General features: G+C 45.8%; 1 protein-coding gene across 2 annotated transcripts in view; it reads right to left on the reverse strand.

Moving 5' to 3' along the window:
• HOXD3 (homeobox D3) overlaps positions 1-13,561 on the reverse strand; it is a 426,989-nt gene that overhangs the window by 15,585 nt on the left and 397,843 nt on the right. The window contains exon 6 of one of the 2 annotated variants that reach the window (XR_014978917.1): positions 10,472-10,568. The exons of the other annotated variant lie outside the window; for it this stretch is intronic. The gene's annotated coding sequence lies outside the window, so the exon portion shown is untranslated. Of the gene's footprint in view, positions 1-10,471; positions 10,569-13,561 lie in introns of those variants that run through there. 2 annotated transcript variants of the gene reach the window in all.

The raw sequence follows: 13,561 nt of genomic DNA on the forward strand, positions 1-13,561 counted from the left end.
TTAGTGAGAGTGAGTGAGTCAGTCAGTGAGAGTGAGTCAGTCAGTCAGTGAGAGAGAGTGAGAGAGTCAGTGAAGTCTGTCAGCGAGAGTGAGTGAGAGTGAGTCAGTTAGTGAGAGTGAGTCTGTCAGTCAGTGAGAGTGAGTCTGTCAATCAGTGAGAGTTAGTCAGTGAGTGAGAGAGAGCAGGAGAGTCTGTCAGTCAGTGAGAGTCTGTCAGTCAGTGAGAGTCTGTCAGTGAGAGTGAGTCAGTCAGTGAGAGTCTGTCAGTGAGAGTGAGTGAGTGAGTCAGTCAGTGAGAGTGGGAGAGTCAGTCAGTGAGAGAGTCTGTCAGTAAGAGTGAGTCAGTCAGTGAGAGTGAGTTAGTCAGTCAGTGAGAGTGAGTGAGTCAGTCAGTGAGAGAGTGGGAGAGTCAGTGAGAGAGTGAGTGAGTCTGTCAGTCAGTGAGAGTGAGTCTGTCAATCAGTGAGAGTGAGTCAGTCAGTGAGTGAGAGAGAGCAGGAGAGTCTGTCAGTCAGTGAGAGTCTGTCAGTCAGTGAGAGTCTGTCAGTGAGAGTGAGTCAGTCAGTCAGTCAGCATCTGCACATACCTTCCTTAAGCCTAGCCCTGACTCTGGGTTAAGAGTGTCAAAGTGAAACTGAAACCCAGGCCTCCCCTCTGCCTTTGAAGAGCATAGTTTACGACTCCACCTCCTGGCCTGGCATACCTATAGACCAGCACACTGCCCTCCCAGCAGAGTGGTTCTTTATCACCTCTTCAAAGCAGCCTGGCTAATCCACTTAACTCTGACCAATCAGGGCAGACCACGGGAAGGCTGAATTTGGACTACAAACAAGAAAGTCTTATAACTTCTTGTATGTACACGTTAGGAGAAATTCGACAATATAATATTGTTGGATTTACTACTACCATTCTGGGAAGTCTTTGAATGGTCTGGCTAGTCCTCTCCTATCAATATTTATTAATCATTAACTTCCTACCATGTTAACCTATGGGCCATGGGGTTTGCAATGGGGAAAATGACTTGGGCCAGTCTTCTAGCACCAGGGCTTATAAAAACATATTTTATAAGTATTTCCCTAATTTCTACAGGACCCCCCACCCCCCGTGCAACTAGGGGAGACTTTAGGGGTTCTGAATCTATAGAAATATTGCAGATTCTCCTTTTACTGTGTTTCTAGTATCAAAGTCGAATTTGACCAGCAATTTACTGTTTCAAAGCAGTCCTGGCACCCAGTGCTGCTTTTAAACTGACCTCAGGCTTCAGCACTGCACACATGCTAGTGCAGAAAAAGCTGCTGGCCTCTAAACTGCCATACCCCAGGGTACTGGGGACTTCTAGGTAGTTTCAATCCCCTGCCCTATTATATACTAGGGGCTTATGGGGTAGGTCATGCCAATTACAGGGGTACCCCACCATACCATAGTGTACCCTAGTGTATGTTGGGTGTTTTAACTGTATTCTAATGTGTCCCTTTCAGCTTGGCACTGGCCCTGGGCCTGGTTAGGCAGAGCCCTGGGTCAGTCAGAGTCAGTTACCACCAGTTCCAGTCAGCAAAACGTTGGGGGGTGCCTAGGGCACAGGATGACTTTGCAACACAGTGAGAGTGAGTCAGCCATTAATGCAAGGCATTTGCAGTTAGGGTGAGTACTCTAAAGCTCAACTTTCATTGTGACAATGGTTCGAATATAAAACCCGTACATGTTTGCACAGTTTAACGATTTGTGGCTATTCCTAATGCTCTGAGGATACTACATTATTATATGCAAATAAATACATGCAGAACAAATAAAAGAAACAATTGTAGTGGACTTGAATCCGCATGTTCTGAAAACCTGTAATTTCCCATCTTTCAAAAGAGCACAAGTAGCAGCTGTTTTAAAGCACTCGTGCTTGTGCTCGTCATTGCTAATTTATATTAATAGATTTTATTTTAAAGTAATTCATTTAAGATAGAGAGACAGCACATCGGGTAAGGATTACAACGCACCTGAGAAAACACGTTAAACTCTTATCTTATCAAGCACGCGAGTGGTGCGTGCGTGCGCGCGCAAGGGCGCAGACTTCACTTTTTCAAGCACTGCACCCGTTCTTGTGGCGCGCCGCTGCGCACTCCCGCAAGGTGGATGCTGCCACAAGCACGAGTGCAGTGCTTGAAAAAGTGAAGAGCGACGGCTAAAGGCCCTCTCTTAAGCAGAGCATGCTCGCTGCGTAGGCGAGACCTAAAAATACCTACCTGAAGTGAATATCTAGTGATGTAGCATTAAAGGGATGCACAATTCTGGTGTGGTCCTGAGAGCACTTGAAGTTGGAGCAGCCAAACTCTTGCTAGGAAGGTGTGCTATATTAAGAAAACAAGCATTGGCAAAGCTAATAGGACTGGCTTTTGCAAGCTGGTGTAATTGCTACTTTTTAACAAGCATTGGTAAATGCATTAGGTTTTGCCTATGTGAATAATAATAAGCTGTTTTTGTTGTAAGTTGTAGCTTGCTGAGTCATTGTATAATGTTAGTTACAGACAGTCTGTTAAAATGTTACGACTTGTTTATGTACAAAAAGTCAATATATTGTGCTGTTACTAGTGGTATATTGGGGTAAGTAATAGCAACATTTTGAATATAAAATGAAAGAAGGAATGAATATTATTTGAAAAGTTTGCGTAACACTGCTTGACCAACTGCTGACTCAGCTTCTGTAGCCAGATCTAGACAGTAATACTGTTTGAATGTGTGAACATTCTTCCAGGTTGCAGCACGGCAAATCTTCTCCAATGGCACTCCGGCAAAAAGCACTGCCGATGATGACACAGCCCTTGTGGAATGAGCTTTAGGCTGCACAGACAAAGGACTTCTAGCTTTAAAGTGGCAAAATTTAATTGCTGATGCAATCCATCTTGCAATTGTAGACTTCGTCACTGCTGTACCTCACTTTTGACCACAGTAAGATACAAACAATTGATCCGTCTTCCAAATGGAAACAGTTTGTGAGAAGTAGAATTTAAGGCACCTTTTAATGTCCTAGGGCCTTCTCAGCCGGGGTAGTCGGACTGGGAAAAATAGTATGTAAAATAATGGGCTCATTAAGATGGAAAGAAGATGGAACCTTTGGAATGAATGTAGGATTCATTCTTAAGAGAGCATAGTCACTGGCGAACCTTAGGTATGGTTGTTTGATAGTAAATGCTTGAATTTCGCTGACTCTCCTAGCAGAGGTAAGCGCCAATAAAAGAGCAGTTTTCCAGGCGAGATATTTAAGTTCAGCATTGTGCACAGGTTCGAATGGGTGCTTCATGAGCTGAGATAGAACCAGATTAAGCCTCCATTCAGGGGGAGGAGCTCTGATGGGCGGAAAAGCTCTGAAAAGTCCTTTTAAAAATTGTTTGACCAAACGGTTGGAACAGCGAGATAAGCCACCAATAGAACGTCTGTAAGTTGAGATTGAGGCCAGATGCAGCTTAACAGATGCGAACATGAGTCCAGACTTAGCTAATGAGAGAAGATAGGGGAGAACCTTTTCTGGAGAACAGTCCAGGGGATGTGTATCATTATCATGGCACCAAGAACAGAAACGTTTCCATTTCAGTGAATAGGTTTTCAGAGTAGAAGGAGATCTTGCTTTTGCGAGTATATCCCTACAGTCCTGTGGCAAGTCTAGCTCCTTCAATTCAGTGAGCTCAGAAGCCAAGCATTAAGCTGCAGAGGGCCCAGATGCGGGTGGAGAATCTGGCCCTTGCTCATTGTCAATAGAGTTGGAGACACTGGGAGGTGAAATGGACTGCATTCTGAGTGTAGGAGAAGCTCTGTGAACCAGTGCTGACGTGGTCACAGTGGGGCAATGAGAATCATTCGGCACGGTTCCAGTTTCAGTTTTCTTAGAAGCCTCGGAATCAATGGAAAGGGAGGGAAAGCGTAAGTGAAAATCCCCGTCCATCTCATCATGAAGGCATTTGCCCAAGAGCCCTTCTCTGGATCCCAACTGGCATAAAATGGGCATTTGCTATTTATTTTGGAAGCAAAAAGATCCAAGTTGGGCCTGCCCTACATCTGAAAAATGTGATCCAGTACTGACTGTTCCAGTTCCCATTCATGGCAAGAATGTGATGTTCTGCTCAAAGTGTCCACCAGAGTGTTGTTTACTCCTGGCAGATGCTCCACCTTTATGGTAATGTGATGAGAGAGGAGCCATTTCCATATGGTCTGTGCTTCGTGAGATAGGATGTGAGAATGAGTACCCCCTTGCTTGTTTAGGTAATGCAAGCAAGTGGTGTTGTCGGTTCTTATGAGAACTGATGACCCCTGAAGTCTTGGGAGAAAAGACTGTAGAGCCAGAAAAATAGCTCGAAGCTCTAGGAAGTTGATGTGCATTTTTGACAATGCTTTTGACCATTTCCCTCTTATGCAGAGATCTTGGAGGTGCGCAACCCATCCTTCGAGAGATGCTTCTGTAGTCAAAATGAATTCTGGCGTGGGAGAAAGAAAGGTAAACCCGGTCGAGACATTGCTGGAGTGCTGTCACCAAAGCAGAGCCACTCGCATGCCCGGGGTTATCCGCACCAGGTCGTTGAACGACCCTGTTATTTGAAGCCACTGTCCAGTTCTTCTTGGATAGGTCTCATTCTGAGACGTGAGTGAGGAACCAAAAGGATTGCGGAGGAAAACATTCCCAGAAAAGATTTTATCTTCCTCACAGAAGCGAACCTTCTTTTTCGTAGGTCTGACACTAGGGAATCCAGATGCGATTGTCTTTCTGCGGACAAGAATGCTTTGCCTTGTATAGTGTCCAAAACTGCTCCCAGGAACGTAATCCTTTGAGACGGAAGAAGAACTGATTTTTAGGAGTTGAGAGACAGCCCCAGAGACTGAAACATGCAAAGGCAGGTGCGCGTTGCTTCTGAAGCCTTTCGAAAAGAAGGAGCTTTTATTAGCCATTGCTCAGGTATGGGAAAAGCTGCAACCTCTGCAGCCTGAGATGAGCCGCAAACGGAGCAAGACATTTTGTAAAAACTCTTGGAGCTGAACGCAGGCCAAAAGGGAGAACCTTGAACTGAAAATGCGCACCTGCCACAGTAAAACAGAGGAACTTTCGATGTTTGGGAAGGATCGGGATGTGGAAGTATGCATCCTGCAGATCTAGGGTTGTCATGAAGGCTGCATGGTCTAGGAGCTGTAGAATCTCTTGAAGAGTAACCATGCGAAAGGATTTCTTTTGCAGGTATTTGTTCAACTTCCTCAGATCTAGGATTGGTCTCCAATCCCCTGACTTTTTCTTGATTAAAAAGAAACGGGAGTAAAAACCTCTTCCCACTTGGGAGCGAGGCACACTTTCTATAGCTCCTTTTGGTAACATACACCTTACCTCTTTCCTGAGAAGAGCTAGATGTGGCGGATGCTTCTTTAAAGGTGGATGGGGAGGAGGGAGTATTACAAATTCTAAGGTGTGACCGAATTTGATTATTTCCAAGATCCACTTGTTCTCATTGGTTGAAATGACGAGAAATGTTCGGCGTCTTGATGTTAAAGTGTGGCTGATCTGTAGCAGGTGTTGAGGAAACATCACTGCTTCCTCCCATTATCTCTGCCCTGCTCGGTTTGTTTCCTCCTGTTCTGTTGTCTGTAAGCGGCAGTAGGGGGTGCTCTGTAAGATTGCTGCTGCTGTTGGAACCCATATCTGCCCTGATTATACTGGGGTTGGTACTTCTGGTAACCTCCACGAAAGGAGAAAGATCCTCTACCACGGGCGCCTCGAAAAGGAATCCTCCTGTATTGAAGCGTACCCAGGGCTTTGGGAGTGTCAGTGTCTTTTTTAATGTCCTGCAAGGCATCATCGATGTACTTGCCAAAGAGCGCATCACCATCAAAGGGCATGTCAAGAATTTAGTTTTGAATCTCCGGACGGAAAGTGCTCGATTTAAGCCAACCCAGGCGACGTAGGACCGCTGCTCCAGCCAGTTGTCGGAACCCTAGGGAGGCTATATCCATGGAAATGTCTATAGTTTCCGATGCTGCTCTTTCCCCCTCCAGGAGAATCTTTCTCGCTTCCTGCTTCTTATCCTCTGGTAAAAACTCAAGGTATGGGGCAATATCTGACCACATTTGGCGGTTATACCTCCCAAGGATTGCTAATGAGTTGGCGGCACGAACGGAAGCACCTGCCATGGTGGTAAACCTCTTCCCAATATTGTCGAGCTTCCTATTATCTTTGTCAGGAGGCGCAGAGATCGGCTTCCTGCTCTGATCCTTAAAATCATAGAGGAAGCAGTTGGACTGGTCAACAGGCATAGTTAGGTGAAATCATGTCGTTGCTCTCTCCATGACAGCAAAAAACCTCCGATGTCCTCCGGAGGGGAATCAACTGTCTGAGTAACTGGCGATGATGGTGTAGGGATTACGTAATCCTCCCATTCATCCACGGTTGTTGGTGACTTAGGGAGTTCGCCCTCTTCAGCGAGCGTTTCCTCATCATCATCCTGTACCACTTGGTCTTGTGGTATAGGTACACCATATTGAGACCCAGTATTTTGTGACCCAGCAGCCGGGACAGATGAACCTGAAATATTCAAGACAGATGGAGTTGAAAACTGTCTTTGAACAGGGTCAGCCGCAGTCCAAAAACGAGCATGATAGTCTTTCAGCATAGCTGCTAAGTCCTCTACCAATGCAACGGGCATCTGCACCACAGGTTCCTGATGAGGCAATAAGACATAAGGCCTTTGCACTGTCTGATAAGGCTCATAATACTCTTCTTCCTCATCATCCTCCTTATATTCAACATGAAGCTGAGAGGGGCTGCGTGCAGGGCTGATCAGCCCATCATCCTCTGACTCTTCCAAAAAATGGCATGGAGGCAATGGAGAAATGTATGAAGGGTCATGGTAGTAGCCTCTCGCAGACGGGAGCCTAGAAGCTAATTTTGATGTCAACATTTGAGTCACCCTCAATGAAGTAGGCCTTTTCCACGTGACGTAGACAAGATGACTATGGAAGGAGACACAGGAACAGTAGAAGCTGATACTGATGTTAAAGTCGACGTTGTCGTCGTCGATGTCGTTGATGATAATGTCGTCATCGAAGTGGAAGTCGTCATCGACGGCGGAAGCATCGATGAGCATAGAACCGTTGTCGACGGTGGAGACGTCGACGAGAGTGGAATCATCGTCGATGGTGGGAGCGTCGACGAGAGTTGAGTCCTCGTCGACAGAGGGAGCGTCGACGAGAATGGAGCCATCGTTGATGGTACTGTTGACGGAGGCAAGACTGTGATCGTCGGCGGTGTCGTCAAATTAGACTTAGATCTTACCGGTTCTTCTGTTGACGGAGACAGTGTCGACGAACTCTGAGGCGGCTTCATCGACGACAAGGTCTTTTTTGATGACGACGATGATCTGACAGTCTCTGACTGAGTCTTGGATTGTTTCAATGCCGTTTTCGATGGCATTTTTGACGTTTCCACACTTTTTCCCTCGGAAGAGAAAGAAAGCTTCTCTTTTTTAGAGGAAGAGTGGCCATTCTCATGATGAGACTTTTTAGATGATTTGCCAGCTCTTTCAGGTGGATCTTCAGATCTATCTCTCTTCTTAGATGCTGGGAGGTTCTCAATATCATCCTCTTCAGACACCACTCCAGATCTCACCTTCAATTTCTCCAACCAGATCAAAAGCCTGCCCTCTCTGTCCTTCAGGGTTGTTAAAAAGAAGGTTCTACAAAACCCGCAGTCCTTCACTTTATGAGAAGGATACAAACAGTATATACATTCCTTGCGGGGATCCTGAAAATGTAGTCTCTTTTTCCCACAGGAACCACAGGCCAAGAATAATCCTTTCTTTGAAGATTCAGACATCCTGTACTCACAATTCAGCAAACTTTGAGAAAAAACTAAGCAGAGCTCAGGGAGACTTGCTGTCACACGACGTGTGGTCGAAAATCTGAGGGACTTGCCTCTCTGTGGAGTGTTCTAGAGGGTGCTGGAGCCTGATTGGCTGGGTTCAAAATGTGGTTCTTTTTTTACAAAAGGACAAGGATAGGCTAGGGTAGTGACCTTTTGGTCCAATATAGCCTATTGTATGTTATTTTACTCCTATTGTATATATATTTTATTGTACCGTGAGACTCCCACCTCGACGGCGGGGATGATTCAGGCATGTGAATCTATGAAAGATACCCCAATACTGGATAACTGCACTTGTGACTTGTGAGCTTGATTCCAGTGGCACAGTGAGCCCAGGACCCACGTCTTAGCATACCTGGCGCACTTAGGGCGAGAAAGCAAAAGACACACAATTGATGGACGGAATGCAGAACAAATCAAAACATTCACCCCCAGTCAAGAGATCTAGGTTAAATCCAGCATTCTTTTGCTCACCATGGCACTGGAATCAAGCTACCCTGGCTGAAGAGGGGTGAAACCCAGAAACCGGTCCTAGGATGCTTGTTTCCAGTCCAGGGAGGACCTGACTTGGCAGTTCAGGCTGGACTGTTCCCATGAGGCACAGGGTCAAGACTGATTTGCATATGGCTGGGTTCAAACTGGAATGGCATGGTGAGCAAAAAAACGATAGATTTAGGCCCAGATTTCTGTACTGGGGTGAATGTATGACATTGTTCTGTATTCTGTCCATCAATTGTTGTTTTTGCATTTGTCACCCCGAGTGGGAAGGGTATGCCCAGACGTGGGTCCCGTGCTCTCCATGCCACTGGAATCAAGCTTTCCTGGCTGAAGAGGGGTGACATCCCGAAACCGGTCCTAGGATGCTTGTTTCCAGTCCAGGGAGGACCTGGCTTGGCAGTTCAGGCTGGACTGTTTCCATGAGGCACAGGGTCAAGACTGATTTGCATATGGCTGGGTTCAAACTGGAACGGCATGGTGAGCAAAAAAATGATGGATTTAGGCCCAGATCTCTGTACTGGGGTGAATGTATGTCATTGTTCTGCATTCTGTCCATCAACTGTTGTTTTTGCATTTGTCACCCCCAGTGGGAAGGGTATGCCCAGACGTGGGTCCCGTGCTCTCCATGCCACTGGAATCAAGCTATCCTGGCTGAAGAGGGGTGAAACCCCGAAACCCGTCCTAGGATGCTTGTTTCCAGTCCAGGGAGGACCTGGCTTGGCAGTTCAGGCTGGACTGTTCCCATGAAGCACAGGGTCAAGACTGATTTGCATTTGGTTGGGTTCAAACTGGAACGGCTTGGTGAGCAAAAAAACAATGGATTTAGGCCCAGATCTCTGTACTGGGGTGAATGTATGACATTGTTCTGCATTCTGTCCATCAACTGTTGTTTTTGCATTTGTACCCCGAGTGGGAAGGGTATGCCCAGATGTGGGTCCCGTGCTCTCCATGCCACTGGAATCAAGTTATCCTGGCTGAAGAGGGGTGTAACCCCGAAACCAGTCCTAGGATGCTTGTTTCCAGTCCAGGGAGGACCTGGCTTGGCAGTTCAGGCTGGACTGTTCCCATGAGGCACAGGGTCAAGACTGATTTGCATATGGCTGGGTTCAAACCGGAACGGCATGGTGAGCAAAAAAACAATGGATTTAGGCCCAGATCTCTGTACTGGGGTGAATGTATGACATTGTTCTGCATTCTGTCCATCAACTGTTGTTTTTGCATTTCTCCCAGTGGCAGAATGGCTCAGTGAGATGGGCAGCTGCTGATGACACGCGTGCACCTTGCATGGCATAGACTCAAATCAAGAGAGCTTCAGAGGCGCAGCGAGGTCGCCCAAAGGCACAGAGCATCAAAATGTGCAACAGAGATCCAGACATACTGACAGTGAACACACTCGCCAAAGCACACACACGCTATACAAAGCATTTTAAACAAGCAATGAAGTGCGTGAGAACAAGCAACAGAGGTGCGTGTGCAGCAGCGACACAGCTTCATTCACCTCAAGGCACAAACTTTACTGAGTGTCGGCATCAGATCTCTGTGCCTTCCAAAAATAAAATGCAGCTATATGTGGCGTAAAGAAAAAAAAGTAAAACATTGGCGAGCGTGTTCGGAAACTGGAGCCTGTGTAAGGGGAGGGATGCATGGATTGGGGAGAGGCAGGCTGTAACGTGCAGAGTTTAGCAGCAATGTTGGGAAAGAGACTACCAAGAGAGCTGTAGCACGAGCAGCGGGAGGAGCCGGGAGGTGGGGCACACGCGTACACGAAGGAGGACGTGGTTTCAGATTGATCTTCTGCGAGGGAGGGCTATATTTTAATTAAAGCATTAGATATCGTGATGACCTCATGCAATAGTGAGTATGTGAGGAGAGACTTTTGAACAGGATTCCACTCAGGAAACAAGTACCTCTTATTTGCTTTCTGGTTAAACAGCAATACAAAGCAGGCGAGAATAAAAATATTTGAATTTATTGCCCAGTCCGCACCTAACCGAAACAAACAACTGGGATTACGTCAAGGTGAGTGAACGCCAAACACCCTTTCTTTCTCCAGATAAAGGGCCTCGTTCATGTGATGTCTGCTGCCTGCTCATCTGCAGCTTGCCATCCGGAGAGGGGGCTTGTAGAAGAGCCGAGTATGTCATGTGGTTTACGAGGAGATTTAAGGATGCAGGAGAGTCCGAGGTTACTGAAACATAAAAAATAAAAAAAACATAAAACCGGGGGCGGTGATAGGCATCGCAGCACCCAAGCACATTAATTAAACAAGAACCGGCGCGGCGGAAACATTAAAAAAAACAAGCCGGAATGACAATAAGTACACAGCGTGCGCCGCGCTCCATTTGCAATGACAAAAAAAAGTCCTCACACTCTAATTAAAGGAGATAGTAACACATCCAGTCCCGGTGGGCGGGGCTAAAAGCGGACAGAGTGGCAACAAGGAGGGATTAAAAAGCCTCCTTCCCAATAGAAAGGCTGCATTTAGCATAAGCTATGATGCAAGCCAATGGAAAGAAGGGGCGGGCCTTCAAGTCCCCTTCGGAATCTGTATTGATTCCAAGAAGCCCTCGCATGGCGAGGGCAGCGCATACGCGCTGCCAACGCCAGGTGAGACCTAAATATGCCTACTTTCACATTTTTCCTGGAAAAACCTGACGGAAGGTGAAACTGACCATAAGGGGAGGAAAAGCTGAGGTAATAGCTTGTGTAGCGTGCGATGTCTCAAGTTTGCCCCACTCTGAGAATGTAAACTTGAGACACTAAAAACTGCACCAATACCCTTTGGCATTGGTATTTAACAGGTGTGGTATTACCACAAAAAATATTTAGCTACTCAGAATAAAGACCAAAGAAAAGAGTGTGGGATTGTATCCGAAATATCTCTGTTAACCTCTCTTTACCTAAGCAGGTGTAAGCAAGTATTATGTGCTAATATTTACATATAGGTTTGATAGCAATAAGGCAGTCCATTATTTCTGAACATCTGTCTGCCTAGAGTTTAGGAGGGTGCACTCCTCCTACCACACTGAAGGAGTCCATAACATGGAGGAACAGTATGTGATAGTAATTTTGAGAAAGGGCTTGATGTATGAAATACTGTGGCCGCTCATGCAGATCAAGACACAAAATAGTGTCACACTCTCAAAGGGGTGCTTCGAGTGAGTGGTCTCTGAATTAATGAATGGTGGGTTAAAACACTCAGCACAGGGTGGTTCAGGCAAATGATTTTCCTCTCTGTAACTGAGAGATCGGGCTTATAAATGGTGGCCCAGGGGGATGAAAGCTATGAAGCAATTGGCTTTTTGGATGGGTGGTGCAGTCTGGCAGCAAGGCTGATAGGGACAGGTTAGGGCCAGATGTCATGTTATGCAATTGTATAACTTGCAGATAGGTAAAGTATGTCCTTTTCCTGCTTTGCCTGTTCAGAGGGTGGTGGACAGCGGGGCTTTTGGGGGTGCAGGCTAGTAAAGCCTGGCTCCCTTTCCCCGGGGTCTTCAGACGAGTGGTGCATGTTGGGCCACACCCCTGGAGAGCTTGTCCGCAGAGAAGATGTTGGACCGTTCTCGATCCCAACACAGCACCTGACCAAGGAATCCTGAACCGAGGCCACAACAGGTATTATCAGAGGGCAGTGGACCTTGATGAACGTGTGACAACAGGCCCTGCATCCTTGCGAGATTTATGCTGCACATGGTAAATTCACCATAGTTTTGACAGCATTACCAGAAGGAAACAATTGGTTCACCTCCACTTATTTCTTTCGCACCTTAGTGCGTGCAACACTTTTTTTCACTATAATTGGCCAGGAACACCCTGACCAACACACATAATTCTTGGCACACCTTTGTCAACAGGTCCTGACGAAAGCCAGCACATTTTAAGAGAATGGCTGAAACATGTAGACCTATTTCCAAGATGTTAGAGTCATACAATAAAACTCTACACATATCCGCATCCTCTTATTTTAATCCTGCCATAGGGCCCACCATTACATTCAATTCATCAAGGGACCCTATATGCTGTTTTAACATCACTTTTACCACACAACACTGCATTAAAAAAATCTGCTCCGCTGAAATCTAGGCGTCGTAGCACACCTGAGGTGCACTTGGCACTTTGGGTGGTACCGAATGATGAACCTCAAATAAGGCACTGTTCCAAGAGGGAATGGGGTCGGGACAAAATAATAAAGAGACAATAACTTGCGCCTCTTGAATGGTGTCTGTCCTGCTATTCTGCTTGGAAATGCCTCAAATCTCTCCTTCTTTATGGGTATGTTTTCTAAAGGTGCTGTGGGGGAGACAACTAAAGAGAATGAACACACTATATTAGCATTAATATATGTCAACATAATCAGTTCAAACAACATTTGAATTAAGGAAATACTATCGCAGATTTTTATAACAATACAGAAAATACGTCTTTCTTTGTTTTCTTGCAGCGTGGAATTACCCACTCTTTTTTTGAGTTCCAAAAAACAATTAGAAAATCCCCCCCCAATCAGCATATTACGTCACATGCTTTAGTAATGTGATTCTTTGCTCTTTCGAACTTACTCTTTTGTACCCTTTTTAAAATGTCAGTGAAATTGTCTCTTGGGCTTCCAGTAGGTAGCGTCAAGACCTTATATTTGGTCTTATTGAAAAGTTACAAAGTGGCGCAGTTTTGCTGATGGAGAGTTTTTGTTTTCTTTTTAAAAAGGAAATAGAGAATTAGTGCACTAATCTTATTTTCTTTTCTTTTTCTTTCTTTTCTTTTCTTTTCCTTTCCTTGCTTTGTTTTCTTTTCTGTTACAAGGTTCTGCTGTCACGATGCCGGGAAGACTAACAAGGCCGCTCTCGGATTAGCTGTAGCTGCGGGGAGGATTCGCCACCATCGCTCAAACGGTCGGTCTTATCTGGAACACAAGGATTGAAAAAGTCCGACAACCTGCTCAGGGAGGTGAGGGGTAGTGCAGAAGTCACAGGCCAGGCAGGGAAACTAAACTAGAGAAGGGGAGGGTACGGACTCCAGGAGAGTCTGTGAAAAAAGAGGAAATCTCGTCCTTTAGCAAATAAAGCCAAGTGCCTGTCTGGGGTTCGACTGGGTATGTATAGGGTTTTTATTTCTAGTAGGGCACATGTTCAATTATCTTATTTATTTATTTATTTATTCAGTGTTTTCTATAGCGCGAACAAGACC

The sequence above is a fragment of the Triturus cristatus genome, chromosome 3_1, assembly GCF_964204655.1.
Source record: "Triturus cristatus chromosome 3_1, aTriCri1.1, whole genome shotgun sequence".
NCBI lineage: Eukaryota > Metazoa > Chordata > Amphibia > Caudata > Salamandridae > Triturus > Triturus cristatus.